General features: G+C 28.6%; 1 protein-coding gene across 3 annotated transcripts in view; it reads right to left on the bottom strand.

Annotated features, from left to right (window-relative positions):
• LOC109605910 (tyrosine-protein phosphatase Lar) overlaps nt 1-16,524 on the bottom strand; it is a 343,758-nt gene that overhangs the window by 220,575 nt on the left and 106,659 nt on the right. For 2 of the 3 annotated variants that reach the window (XM_049963665.1, XM_049963667.1), the window contains exon 1: nt 15,811-15,955. The exons of the other annotated variant lie outside the window; for it this stretch is intronic. The gene's annotated coding sequence lies outside the window, so the exon portion shown is untranslated. Of the gene's footprint in view, nt 1-15,810; nt 15,956-16,524 lie in introns of those variants that run through there. 3 annotated transcript variants of the gene reach the window in all.

The raw sequence follows: 16,524 nt of genomic DNA, 5'->3' as shown, positions 1-16,524 counted from the left end.
GGTTAGAATATTAAGTATTTTAAATTACCATTCTACAAAAGAAAATAATTCAAGTATTTGAAGATTAAAATAATTGAATACTCAAGTATTAGAATATAAGGTACTGTAAATTTTAATTCTATTCAAATATTAAATATTCTAAATTAAATATTTTATTAAAAATTCTAGAAAAGAGAATAATTCGAATATTTGAATATACAAATAATTAAATATTTTAAATAAAATTTTTACAAAAGAGCATATTTTAAATATTTGTATATTTGACTATTAAAATATTAAGTATTCAAAATTAAAAATACAAAAAAGAATAAGTGAAATGTTTGAAAAATTAAATAACCATTCGAATATTTCAATATTCGTGTATTAGAATATTAAGTATCCTAAATTAGGATTGTACAAAAGAGAATAATTCAAATAAAAGATACAATAAAATATAATTGAAAATATGAATATTCAAATAATCAAATAATCTAAATTTGAATCATATTAAAGATAATATTCGAGTATTAGAATATTAAAAAGTAAAACAAATTTTCAAATAGTTAACTAAACTAGTAATTTTCTTTTATAAAAATTCGAATTTATAATATTCAAATATTCAACTTGAAATCCGAGCCATTTTAGATACTTCGAGAAAGATTAAACAAACAAAGTATAAAAATGGGCGTGCGCAAATACTTGGACGCGATTAAAATTTTTCGCTGGTCGTGCAGGAAAACGAGGTGCCGGCCACGAGGTCCTTTTCACACCTCGTGAAAATGTAAAGACTAATCAAACGGCATGAATCATTAAACGGCGAGGGTGCGGGCTTGCCCCGCTTTAGCCATCGTAACAAAGAAGCGCCTCGGTTCGTTTGCCAATTTTAAAAAAAAAGAACCGAATGGTTTCAAAATGAGGTTGTTAATTAAAAATAGTGGATCGAAATTATGGTCGATGGAACGGCAGAACGTGTGCAAAAGTGAACCCGTCGTGTTGCGGGCACGCGAATTTTCTCATCAGCCGTTTGTTTTAAACAATTACCTTCAAATTGCACTTTACCGTTTGCAGTTTCTTTATTACCATCCACTTCGACGTAAATTTAGCGGGGTGGTCGTATTCAGATGAAAGTTTCATTCTTCCGTGCGCCACCATAACTCAACCGTACGTTTTGAGGATGGAGCTCGACTTTATCAGTTATATGCCCATTTGAGAAAATTGAGTTTCTGATCTAGTTAGTTTTTCGTTGTTTGATATTTTCGCGGATGCATTCGTTCCTATATCGTTTGCATGTGTGCACTATTGTTTATGACGAATGAAATCTAATATAATAAAATTTTGTATTTCGTATGTTTCACGAATTGGACATGGTAGTTTTATGTGTGTGTTTTCATGTTGGAGAATAAAAATCTGCTTTTCCCGAGATTTTCTAACTTAAATGAGTTTACATTTGCACTTGGTCATGATTTTATATTTATATCAAAGCTAATATTAAAAATAGTTTTGACGACTTGAGTCATTTTCGTCATTATTATTAAAGCGAATTTTTCTGTTGAATTATTAATATTTAATTTTATAATATTTTATGTTCCTTCTAAATTACAATGAATTTTCTTCGGGTTTAAAAAATGTCCTTGATGAGAAGTTTTAAAGATTTAGATTTTATTGTGCAGGATATAATACTATTTACGTTAATTAAGAAATGCACACCTCTAATTAAATGGAATTGCTTAAATTACTTAAATACTTAAATTAAATTAATATATTTTTATTAAATATTGTATACTTAACCAAAAAAAGGTTAATATTATGTTGGGGGTTCGCCGTTTGTAAATGGCGAAGCATAAATTCAACGAGATATCGACAACAGTCGTTTCAAATTAAATTCCACGGCTCTTCAATTAATAACCACAATTCATCTAAATTTGATGGTTTTGGTGTTTTAATCGGGACTTCATGTCGTTCCATACGTGTTTCAAAGTTTTTGTGGTGTATCTAGGATCAAACCTTTTATTTGGACAACGATGATAATTAATGCACTGCCACAAGAAATTAACGCACCACACCAATAATAATTGATTGACAACATTTTCTGAATACGCTAAAAATAAACGTATACACTATTTACTTATTTAAAAATACGTTTTTATTTATGATTGTTTAAAAAAATATTAAAATTAACAAATTTTAAACTTAATGTCGGGTACTTCCACCCCTAGTACGAATGACAACCTCACATATTTTTTTTCATACTCGAATTTCATTTTGATCCAAATTCTTCCAAATTTTGAATAGATGATGCTCCACATGTTATTCCGATGGTTAGGATTGACCCTTAAACGTCTCCCAAGAATGTCCCAGATATGTTCTATTGGTTTAAGGTCAGGATTTCGAGCTGGCCAGGCCACGGCACTAACCTCAACTTCAGCAAGATAATTTCGGACAACATGGGCTGTATGTGGTTGTGCATTATCCTACATTAGTAAAACATTTGATCTTGCAAGAAAGCTTCTTTCGTGGTGACCGAAAAGTGGGGATTGGTATTATTTATGGATGAAATTATGTTTCATTTATTTAGAAATGACAATAGTTTTGTAAGAGGACTAGTATGCAAACGGTTCCATAAAAAATATCAATTTCGTACAGTTAAACACGGAGGGGGAATGTTATGGTATGGAATTGTTTCAATCTTTATGAGGTTGATCTGTTGGTCCATATTACCGAAAAAATGAATATATTTGTTTATGAAAACATATTAAAGGACTACATGCTACCTTTCGCACAGGATAATATGCCACTAAGATGGTCGTTTCAACAGGACAAGACCATAAAAGATTGACCCGAACAAGAAAAAGTACAAATTTTACCATGGCCTTCACAATCACTAGATCTAAACCCTATAGAACATCTTTTATTATTTAGAATTGGTTGGCCGCATGAACAAAATGTGTAGAGCAGTCATACAAGCTATTAGTTATACAATATTAATGTTTTTATTTGTTTTTGGTTTATTATTCGAAAATTAAATTATTTCATAAGCAATCTTAGGTCCAAATAAAATACTTTGATTTTGAATAAAATTCTATTTTACTTTACATCTTAATAAAAGTAAATACAATTTATAGAAACATTTTTATTAATAATTTTACTTAAATCATTTATTGTTTATCAACTATTTCAATAATAAACAATTTAATTTTAGAATTTCCAAACTTTTGACCAGGAGTGTATATACTTGCAGACTACTGTACTTCTAGACATACTGATAATGTATAGTTCAATTAATTCATCTTTAGTGAAGGTAAGAAAGTATTTCGTTAACTGATGTTGTTTCTTGTTATTAATATTGTAAATCACTCTTCCGGAGCATTTTAATTTTTTAGCGATGTCGTGACTAATACTTATACCTTTGACATTTCATGTTAATTAATATTTCTCTCTTCTCTGGAGAGAAAATCTTTATTTTTCAAGTGAATAGCTTTTTTTGACCATGAACATTTCATAGCTCTTCCTTCTGCCAACACACATTTAAATAAAGACAGTAAACAGTAATGTAACATTTTCAAAGCCCTCATTTGCTCATCCTACAACATAGAACTGCAACTTCAAAAATATGAATGAATAATTGGATAAGTTAGCGGAGATAGGAGAAAAAAACGAAAGTTGGTTTATTTTCCATCAAATTGAACAGATAGCGAACGTCTTGTTCATGTTGATGATGCCGCCTGTTAAGAATACATTTAATTAATGAGTTTCGCTGCAGAATGATCAATTATTCAAATAATGTAAAACTCCAATCAAGATAAATCCGAAACAATTAAGGCGGGAGTGCTGAAGTTTGATGTAGAGCAGAAAGGGCGAGTCGCGAGTAAAAATGAATTGTTAACGTTTGAAAGCGCCAGACAATGGATGATGCGACATAATGAATTTAGTTTTCGGGCGGGAGCGAGAGAAATTGGTAGATAAACTGAGAGTCGGATTGTAGTAAAGTGTGGGACGGAGTGGACCGTTAACCCATTATAAGTTGGCGCGGCATCCAATTCGAAGTAAGCCACCCGAACATGAGGACAGATCTGTGTGAAACCGGCAGCTGACGCGTAGCATGCCCTTTAGAAAACCAACGAATTTTATAGGCCATCCGGCCCGGGATATAGGACATGACAGGCCGGTCAAATGGAATTTGCCGCTGTCACCATATTTTACTCAATCGAGAGAAACTTTCGCTATGTATGCGACTTTTTTTTATTACTTGTAACGCCTTTTAGCGAGCGTTGTCCGTGCAAATCTCGAATTCTTCGCCTCCCCGGTTCGTCGGCGGATTTGCATTAATCGAAAACCAATGGCAAGAATTACCGAGGGATGGGATAATCCAAAAAGTTTTAATGTGGCGTTCGAACCGGTTTACTACATCATTTACCATCTCATCATCACGATTCGATGCAGAAAACCCATAAAACGGTGATCTACTAGAAAAGTTATGCGGCTCGCACTTTTCCTTGTTGTCAGTAATATAACCTTAATTTGCGTGCTAAATTGAAGTTGCATAATTATTAAACTTTTTATACACAGCCACTAAACTGAAAAATAATATATTATTATTTATTATCCCCCTATCATTCTAGAATCTTCAATTTTTTAATCTTACCTCTCATATTTTAATTACAGTCCAAAATAAATTGTAAATATTATAAATATTTGAGTTAAAATTTATAAGAATACGTAAAAGATACCAGTCTTTTAATTGTCTCTTATAAATTCATCTTTACTTCAAGTAATAATCTGTTAAAATGAATATATCAACTTAATAATGCTCTGTTTATTTTTTTATTCACAGCTAATAAACTGAAAAATAATAAGTTCTGGTTTATTATTTCCCTTGCTTATTAACTAGTTCAATCTATATTTATTATTATGACAAATATAATTAAAATTATTATGTTATTATTACTGGTTTACTTGCTGAATTGAGTTCAATTTTATTATAAAGTAAAGTAAAAATCTCTATTAAAATTCTTGTAACAGAATTTTACAAGTTAAAATTGTAACTATTAATTAAAAATTTGATGATATAATAATAAAATAATAACTAAATGCTTCTTTCTTAGTTTACTTTGTTTTTTAATCTTTCTAGAACTTTCTATATTTCAATTTCTTAAGTTTGCCTCTTATATTTTAATTACAGAATAAATTGGACATATTATAAAAATTTGAATTAAATTTTATAGAAATGCATACAAAATACCAGTTTTATGTTTTTCTCTTATGGTTACTTTTACTTCTAGTAATAGTCTGAATATATCAACTTTCTATTTTTTTACCAAGCCAATAAACTGAAAAATAATATGTTCTTGTCTATTATTTTAATACTCATGATGGACATTGTCAGGAAAATTTGCATTTAACTTGTTCCGATAAGATATAATTTTTAATTTAACTAAATGTTTTTAGCTTACTTTGTTTTTTAATCTATCTAGAATCTTCGTATTTCAATTTTTTAATTTTGCGTCTCATATTTTAATTACCGACTGAAATAAATTTTAATATTAATAAAATGAAAGGAAAAAATTCTGTGTTTATTTTTCTAAACCTAGTAAAAAATATAAATATGTTACGTCAGCTTACTTGTAATAGACTTTTAAAACTTGTCAAGAACACATTCTTAACTACTAAAGAGAAAATTGAAACTACTGATTAAAAGTATGATAAGATTTTATTTTCAATTTAATAAAACTTTGTTTTTAATCTTCTTTCAGTTTTTTATTTTATCTTCTTAGGACCGATATTTTCTTTTTTTTTTTAATTTTCCTTCTCAATCTTGAAATGTAAATTATAATGGAATACCAAAATTTTAATTATTCAACCATAAATTTATCATATTCAAAAATCTATGCAAAAATATTAACGATGAGAGATGATTCGAAAAGTTTTAATGTGGCATAATAAACAGTTTATTGCATCATTTACCCTTTCATCTTGACGCATAAAAGCTTTGTTATGGTACGTAGTATTAAATATAATATTCAATACGTGTAATAAAAATTATTAACGACCTAACAACATTCTGTTTTTGTTTGTACAATTTTATTATATACAATTAATTTTTTAGACTGCCACTTAGAAACATACTTCGATTTAACACCTAACATTAATGATTATTGGAACAGACGAATGAAAAGACCCTCACGTAATACGACAGCTGAACTTTATATAACACGAAATAAAGAAATTAGGAATTAATCAATTTACTGCTATGAAATTCAGATTCTTAATTACAACGTTGCAATTTTCTCACACGCCATTAGGCCCGACAAAAAAAGAGAGAAAATAATCGTAAAACATTTTCGAAGACTGCAAAATCCCGATTGGAAATGGAAAGAATCAAGACGTGTGAATATCAAATTAGGCAAATATCGATTCGATCGGTTTTCGCTTAGACATCTAATAAAGTCAAAGCAAAAGTTTCGCACCGCAAATTTAAATTCAGGCGTGGCGTTCGCCGCTATTTTTCCATTGCGATTCCGATCGGGTCTATTTATATTGAAAATTCCGATGTTTTAATTGAAAAGCCCGGAAAGAAAAACTATCGATTCCGGACGACATATATCAAGAGCTGCGGCCAATTTATTGACGGGGAAAACGAGCCTTCGTCCCCAGATTACTTTCCGGATCTTTCCGGTTAAATGGTTAAGTCCTTTCTAAGATGTACGGTCCGCATTAGCGCAGATCATTCGTTTCTTTTATTATTTTAAGAACTCAGTTCTCAACTAAGGCCGCGAAGACGGAAATAAGCGTCCAGGTGCTCTTCGAACTTAAGCGCCTTAAATAATTAATTGTGTCGTTTCGGCGAGACAATTAATTTCTTAAAATAGAACAGAGGACCAAGACAGATGGCGAAAATATTACAATTTTATTCATTGGTATTTACGTACAGTAATAAAACATCAGCCCGTATTAAATATTTAGGCGAGGATCGATCCGCGTATGATCACAATAGATATAGTTTATAACACTAAATGAATAATCACCGGTGCTAATAAATTATTTACATGGAAATCGATTCGACTGCAGAGTATACTAGAATTACAATATTTTAGTTAAAACCGTGCATAAAATAAACGTGCACGATAATATCTACGATAATGTACTGAAGTATAATAAGCTTTAATAGAAAGTGTGCGGAGGGTAAAAAAATTACATTAGGGGAGGGACCGCTCATGTGCTTGAATTATGACATCAAATTTAAAATCTGCGTCCTACGACTCCTAACTTTTTGCCACAACTAAACCAAACTAAAAAATTGGTGCATATTTAATGTCGGGTTCGTTCCGAAACTTTTTGGAGTTCATTGGGAAAAAACACATCAATTTTAGTAAAAGGACAAATTTAATAGAAACTAAATTGACAAATGATCAATTCTTCTTCTTTTGCGTTATGTTATAATTAAATTTAGTTGTAACATTCACATTTTAAAATGTAATGAAAAAACAACTATTTTATTAATAATAATTTATATTTAAACTTTAATTAGGAACATTTTAATAATATTAGTAAGTCGAAACGAATTTTTTTAACAACTTTACTCAAACAACTTATGTATAAAATCTCTAAAATTAAAAACAGTCAAAGTGTCTAGGGAATACTTAAATATTTTTAAATTATTGCAATAAAACCAAGAAACCTTATGTGAAAATATAATGAATTAATAAACGTGGTTTTTACTAACTAAATAAAAAATATACTGTAAAATCTTATAACCTCTTCAAAAATTAAAATAATAACAACCACCAAATATCTAAATATTTATTAGGTTATTTATAATAATTGTATCATATTTGTTTTGTTTGTCCTTTAGATTGTGCCTTCCATAATAATAGAAGTATTTTTATAAAAATTTGATGAATATTAGGCCAATAACACAAGATGTACTAAATTGCCCAAGAATATGATAATTAGTAAAAAAATATTATTTTTGTATTAAAAAATTGTTATACAGTGCCTTCTTTTATATTTAGTTATGTTACTTTGTAATTTATAAATTAAATTATTTTTAAAATTAATTTAATTCGATTTTTTCCTAGATAATTTGACTGTGTATATATTTCACTGCTTTAATCAGACATTAAAATATATTCTGTGATAATAATTAATTTTATTATAAAACAAATTTAAAAGCAATAATTGTCACATTAAAAAAACCTACACAAATGATCAAACTTTGATTTATGCTATTTAGTAATCAAATTTAATTATAATGTTCAGTCATAGAAATTTTTTTATTTAAAATGCTTTATGCTGGAATTATTATTGTTAGATATGATTAATTTTAAAACATATATTTTAAAATTTTAGTTTATCTGCAAAAATGTCAAACTAAATTACACTATACAAAAAATATGATAAAGAATTAAATTTAGTTACAACGTTCAGTTAAAAAAAATTATAATTAAATTAATTAATTAACATATTTATATCCATAATCAGTAAAATTTGATCGAAAACAATAATTATTGTCAGATATTTTTATTTTTCTTCACAAAATTCAAAATTATATTTAATCTTAACTTTCAGTTTCCTAAATTTAATCAAGAAAAAATCTACTTTACCTACAGAAATGTCAAATATTTAAATTTTCATATCTTCAATTAGCAATTAAAACTTGTTTTGAAACAATAATTAATTATAACATAAAGACATATTTAATAGTATCAATTATTACATTTGATAAAGAAATCTACTTTATCTACATAAACGTCAAATATTCAAATGTTCACTTTTATTTTATCAGAATAAAATTTATTAATAATGTGTGGTTTCCAAAATTTAATTAAGAAAATGACTAGTCGGGGAAAAAGTATATTTCCTAGCTTCAATTGGAGATTAAAATTTGTTCTGAAACATAGTTTTGGTGAGCGCGGCGTTATTCACAAAGGAATATTTCCCGATATAGTAAATATAAATCCTTGGAGAGTTGGCGAGTAATTGGCCGTTCTCTATATCTATTATTTTATACAGGAAACTGTATAAAACACATTGGAATTTTATTTGAGAATATAGGAGGAGAATGTTGAGATAGAGTTGCAATAAAAGGGCTATAAAAACAGATCAGCCAATAATCTAGGGAATTGTATATTTATGTGCCCGGCGAATTTCTAGTCGCAACTCGTAATATGAAAGCATTTGAATATCGTGTTGACAACGCCAATTAAAACAGTTTTAACCCCCGGTTTTCGGCCAGGCCGGTAATAATTCTAAATCGTTGCGTCATAATAAAGTACGGCGGCATGTAAAATACAACAAAGGGCCAGCTTTCTTATGAGCCAGGCACACGCCATAACCAAATACGGACTGATGAACCCGAAAAGGGTTTCGGTTAGAGGTGTCACATAAAATACGGAACATGTGTCTGTAATTTGTTTGTTTCGTCCTTTAAAATCATGAGGATCAACGGGAAGGGAAGTTTCAAGGACGGTGACTCGAAATCAATGTTCCGCAAGGATCACCCTTCCTATTAAGTTTACGATTTGATTCTTCCCTCCAATCGAGCGTCTCCCCTTTCCATGCACTCGATAATAAATAGGTTGTTGCACCTACCGAAAAAATCACCCTTATTATGACACTCCAGATATACTGTAACCTTGAGAAGCGTTAGAAACATCAGATTATCAGTTTGACTTTTATGGAAGAAATACGAAGTTTTTATGGTGTCAGATAACTTTATTCTTATAAAATGTCAGTCCTTTATAACGTAATAAAAGTTATGTCACTGTTATAGAATTACTAACGATACAAATTATAAATATTATAAAATATGGAGATCGAAACAGCTCCAAAATTCATACAATATACAATGCTTCAAGAACCACACCACACCATTATTATTTTCTGAAAACGGGAAAAATAAACGTATAATAATTATAATTGTTACAAAAAATCTTAAAAATAATTGTTTCTAAAAAAATTAAAAATTAACATAATTTAAATTTAATATAGGGTATTTCGACCTCTACTATGAATGGTAGCCTCATTCTGTTCATACTCAAAATCTGAGAATGTGGGAACTGGACTGCGAGCTGGCCAGACCATAGCATTAATCCTAACGTCTGCAAGATAATTTCGGACATAGGCTATATGTGGTAATGCATTATCCTGCATTAGTAAAAATTTGGACCTATAAAGAAAGATGTGGCATGACATGTTCTTCTAGAACGTCCAAAATATAACACTCAACGTTAAGGTTCACATTGTTTATCATCACCAAGTCGGACGTGCTGTTAGAAAAAAAAGCCTCGCCATACCAAATAAGGTGGTATTTACAAAGTTACATTGAGTACGAACGCGTCTTTCTTTCATCTCAGTTCAGGCAAAATCTAAATTCATATATAAACAGAACTCGTTCCCAATGTGCTTCTACACAATTGACGAGCTCTCTAGCAAAATTTCTAGCGGAATTTCTTGGATATTTGATTTAAATTAATAACTTTAAGAAAGATTTAAACTCATTTAACTAATACTCTAATATTCTAATATATTTTTAAATATTTAAGATTTATTTTTAGAACTAATTAAAACCTATACAAGGTGATTCTACTTATACATTACAAGTTTATGGAGAGAAAAACATGGATTTGTAACTTTTGCAGCAATTATAACTTGATTTGACCTATTTACTATAATTTATTTAAAACAAAATTTGATTTCCGGTTTCGTCGTGTCATCAAACTTATTATTTTCATATATGTATATATTAAATTTTTTAACTTTTCAAATGAATTACAAAAATTTATATTAGAAATAAATGATAAAAATAATTACATGTAGTGATCCAATAAGAAAGATATTTATGGTAAGATATCAAAAATATAATTTAAGTCTTCAAATTTTCATTTATTAAATTACAAACATGTTGTAGTTCTAATTGAAAAAAAGTAAAATGAGAGTGGCAAATTCATATAGTAAAAATTCAAAAAAAAAAAATAATAATAATCGTAATAAAACATTATCAATATATTTTTTGGAATCACCATATATTTTTTAACACAAAGATAATTTAATTTAGTTCATCATTTCAAATGATAATTAAAAATAAACGTATAATAATTATAATTGTTACAAAAAATCTTAAAAATAATTGTTTCTAAAAAAATTAAAAATTAACATAATTTAAATTTAATATAGGGTATTTCGACCTCTACTATGAATGGTAGCCTCATTCTGTTCATACTCAAAATCTGAGAATGTGGGAACTGGACTGCGAGCTGGCCAGACCATAGCATTAATCCTAACGTCTGCAAGATAATTTCGGACATAGGCTATATGTGGTAATGCATTATCCTGCATTAGTAAAAATTTGGACCTATAAAGAAAGATGTGGCATGACATGTTCTTCTAGAACGTCCAAAATATAACACTCAACGTTAAGGTTCACATTGTTTATCATCACCAAGTCGGACGTGCTGTTAGAAAAAAAAGCCTCGCCATACCAAATAAGGTGGTATTTACAAAGTTACATTGAGTACGAACGCGTCTTTCTTTCATCTCAGTTCAGGCAAAATCTAAATTCATATATAAACAGAACTCGTTCCCAATGTGCTTCTACACAATTGACGTGCTCTCTAGCAAAATTTCTAGCGGAATTTCTTGGATATTTGATTTAAATTAATAACTTTAAGAAAGATTTAAACTCATTTAACTAATACTTTAATATTCTAATATATTTTTAAATATTTAAGATTTATTTTTAGAACTAATTAAAACCTATACAAGGTGATTCTACTTATACATTACAAGTTTATGGAGAGAAAAACATGGATTTGTAACTTTTGCAGCAATTATAACTTGATTTGACCTATTTACTATAATTTATTTAAAACAAAATTTGATTTCCGGTTTCGTCGTGTCATCAAACTTATTATTTTCATATATGTATATATTAAATTTTTTAACTTTTCAAATGAATTACAAAAATTTATATTAGAAATAAATGATAAAAATAATTACATGTAGTGATCCAATAAGAAAGATATTTATGGTAAGATATCAAAAATATAATTTAAGTCTTCAAATTTTCATTTATTAAATTACAAACATGTTGTAGTTCTAATTGAAAAAAAGTAAAATGAGAGTGGCAAATTCATATAGTAAAAATTCAAAAAAAAAAAATAATAATAATCGTAATAAAACATTATCAATATATTTTTTGGAATCACCATATATTTTTTAACACAAAGATAATTTAATTTAGTTCATCATTTCAAATGATAATTAAATTACTCTAGAGACTAAGAATAATGTTTGAGAAAATGTAATAAAATACATTAACATTAATTAAATTATTGACAATACAAATAATTAAAAATATTGGGGGAAATAAAAGAGCATGACGAATAAAAAATGACAATAATAAGTTACATATAACTCTAAAAAATTATATTTTTTTAATTTAATAATTTTAAAATATATTTTTAAATATTTAAATATTCCATACATGCATAAATATTCAAACATATTAAAAATTGTTGATGTCACTATAAATTTTGGACCCAATAAAATATCTATAAATATATTTAAATAGGAAATATTTATTTCTAATTTAAATACTTTTATAATATCCTATTTTGATATAGCATTACAATCAGAATAAAATATTTCAAGATACGCACTGATAATATTTTTTCACATCTTCTTATAAGTTGTCTCCAACAGAAAAAATCAGCCTCATTATATCGCTCCAGAAAGTCTGTAACCTTGAGAAGTGTTAGAAACATCAGATAATCCGTTCGACTTTTATGGAATAAAGGGACAATCTTCATGGCGTCAGACAACCAGATTCTTATAAAGTTTATATCGGGTAGATCGAACACAGGTGCGAGTCCCGGATATATAACATAATAAAAGTTTCGGCGTGGGCGCGACAAAGATGCAACACGATGTCGGATGTGCGGCATCGTTTCCATTTTATTTGTATACGTTGAAAATAAATCAAAATCTCGTTTGTCGCCTATTGATTATTTCATAAAATTGTTGTACACGCACTTGCCAGTGAAGTTACAGCTGGGCTTTATCGGATCGTGCATTTTTTTTTGGACCTATTTATAAAACCCAACATGTGGCAACGATAATGTGAAACTGTTAATTAAACGTCCCCAGAATATTGTTTACAATTACATTAGATGCTGAGAAGTTGATTTTTGGCCCTCATTAAGAAACTCCCTTGGAACGTTAGTCCTTCACTTTGACTTGTGTACATTGTTCGGATCAGTAAATTGGGCATTAACATTGTTTAATTAAGAACATACATTTAACACCCGCATTCCGAACAAGAATGAAATTGTTGCGAGCGCTAAAGAATGTTTTGCCTCCAAAATAGTTGGTACAAAACTAAAACGATTTGTCAGAATCAGTTTTTAAAACAAGTCTGCTCTTTAAATTAAAGGGGACAATAAAGTCTTTTGTTACTATATGTTTTTAGTCGTAAAACCAATGTAATAAAACGGGCGGGTCCATTAAAAATGCATACAAAGAAAATGTCATTTACATACAGAAACGCAGTTTTATTTAAATGTGAACCACCGTAATTAATAAAATTTACATTCGCAGTGTTAGCAAGGTTGCTAGACATCCCCAGACGGCGAAACTACAACTGTGTCCAAGAAGAAAACCATAATACACAATAAAGTAATTTAATCCAACTAAAAGTTGCAAGAAATACATTTTCTAGGGCCCCTATTAGATCCGAAGTTCCCCTACATAAATTCAGGGACGAAATTGCCAACTAGTCAATTTTTACAACGGGGCGTTCGACAAGTTGTTTCGAAACCGCCGGGGAAATTTAATATCGGGAATAAAATTAAACCCGCATTCGGCCTAAATGAAACAATCCCACGCGAATTCTTTTGCAACGGCGAATTTAATCGAATCATCGAGGCGTCATACACAAAAATCACGTACTGCATGTTTCTATTTTTCGAATTATTTCGTCGATTTTAGCTCTTTATTATTATATTATTAGAATTGTTGAAATACTCGCCCCCCACGCGATTGGCTTATGTAGAAACGAACTCCCACGATGAAATGTGTCCAGGTTGGGACAACAGAACATCCACAGTTTGAAGGTTTTATGCGATATTAATTGGACCGATTTGTCTGACAATAACACGAAATAGATTTCTGAACAAGGGTCGACTCATGGATTAATCCCAATGTCTGATTTCAACGGTTTTCATCGGGTAACATAAATCTTTAAAAAGGGTTTGTGTGGTGATACGTATTACTGAATTAAAAGCAACAAAACACCCCTGTTGTCATGTGTACTTTGTTAAATATGAATTTTTAACCTTTAATGCATATTATAACTTGTACCACAATCAAAAGTTAAATTACCTACATTACAAATTATACATAATATAACATAGAGATTAAAAATTCAAGAGAATTTTAATAAATTTACAAAGACATAACGAATATAAAATATAAAAAATAAGTTACAATTAAGACAATTGGTTTAAATTGGGAAATATTTTATGAAATATATTTAAAAATGTACTTTAACATTCATTTCACTACATATTCGAATATTAAGACACATATTTTAAAAGTGTCTCATAATTGGTCAAAAAATTCTAATTTAAAATGATTGTGATATATAAATATAACTCGGAAATATTTATATTTAATTTAAATATAAATCTATAGATAAAGTTATAATATAATCATAATAAAAGATAAGATACGAATAGGATAGAATTCAGATCTAAGTTATTGTAAAAATATTTAAATAATACATAATAATTAAAAATAATCTTAAAATTAAAAGAACACAAAATAGTAAAAACTAACACCAAAAAATTATTTTATTTTAACTGAACATTAAAGTATTCTAAACATTTATTTGAGTATTTTTTTTAATATCAAACAGACTGAAAAGATGTTCCCAAATATATATTCAATCAGAATATGTACTTTTAAATACCTAAATACCAATGACAAATATTTCTAATATTTACATTTTTGACAAATATTCTTAAGTCTTATAAGATATTCATTGATTTATTAGTGTAACTAAGGATGATGATATATGTAGTACAATAAAAGCTCAATAATTAACATTATAAATTATACATATTATAAAATTGAAAAATAGAAAAATTGATAATTAAACGTAATTCTCGAAAAAATTTATTGTATTTAGTAGAATTTAAAAGGACATGAATTTAAAATACCAAAAATACTTATTATATATTATTTGTTATAAATTCATAATTTAAATTGAATCGCAAACTTGATGTATTATATACAAATATATAATATAATATATAACCATATAAAAAATTGAACATTCAAATATTCTGTACATAGTCAAATATTCTTGTATATACTAATATTCAAATAAACTGAAAATAGATGTCGCTCTATAGTATTTTTATTATTTTTAAAAGTCTGTGCATTTTTTGATCAAAAAACTTTAACAGACAGTTTATATTTTATTTATTTAATATTTATTTTTTGTATAAATATATTATTATTCATACCACAATTCTATGTAATATATAATCATATTATAATCTTATAAAGATATATTTGTTAATATACATATTTTCATACCTTGGTAGTAGTATATATTTTTTAAAAGAGAAAAATTATTAGTTTATTAACCCCAAAATTAATTCCACGGCCAACTAGACCGACATTCGCATTATTTCATTAATTTTCAAATCGATTAAGCAATTTACAAAACAAACAAATCAGAAATTAAACCCCAATCACCGTATAAACAATTCACATGTTCCAAAACAACAACAATATAAAAATACATAACCAACAAACTGGTCGACTTACACTTATTCACGCCGCAAATGGGCAATCATCCGTTCCAATCATCACGTCATCCGACAACAACAACATAAACAACTGACAAACGCGACACACCGTCCAAAATTCCGTTTCCAAGTCAAAAAACTAAAAAAATCACCCAACAACTGACAATCACTCCGCCACAAGAGCCGCCATATGCGTTTAGGGGACGCGAGACACGCGCCATCTTCCTCAGCGGTCGCGTACCTCTTCGAATTAAAGATCTGCATTCGAAACCGTTCGGTTGACTTGACGGCGTTCCACGCTACATGTGTATGTGTGGGACATTTAAATTATTTATCCAATCAATATGGTGATGTTTCGCTGAATATTTCAGCGAACGTGTTTACCTGTCGCGGTAATTACCCAACGGTTTTCGCACCGACAATTCGTTCAAATTTAATACGAGAATTTATTTATGTCGTTTTGTTATGTGGGATTTAATTGCTAAACTTGTTAACAGCATCTTTAAGGATCTGACAAGACTGTTGTAAACTAACGACGTATTGTTCTCTTTAAAATTAACGAAATTAATGAACCACACTGTACATACATTGTTTTACAATTTATACACGTTTTTAGAGAAATTATAAAACAATAATTGAAACGGATAAATAATCTACATAAGATTCCGAAATTACTCTTCTAAAAGTAAAACTGCATGACTCTCCGTGACTTCTCATAAGAGAATTTAAAGTC

This window comes from Aethina tumida, chromosome 2 (genome assembly GCF_024364675.1).
Source record: "Aethina tumida isolate Nest 87 chromosome 2, icAetTumi1.1, whole genome shotgun sequence".
NCBI lineage: Eukaryota > Metazoa > Arthropoda > Insecta > Coleoptera > Nitidulidae > Aethina > Aethina tumida.
Note: the sequence above shows the minus strand (reverse complement) of the source record. Positions and strands in the feature narration are given on the sequence as shown.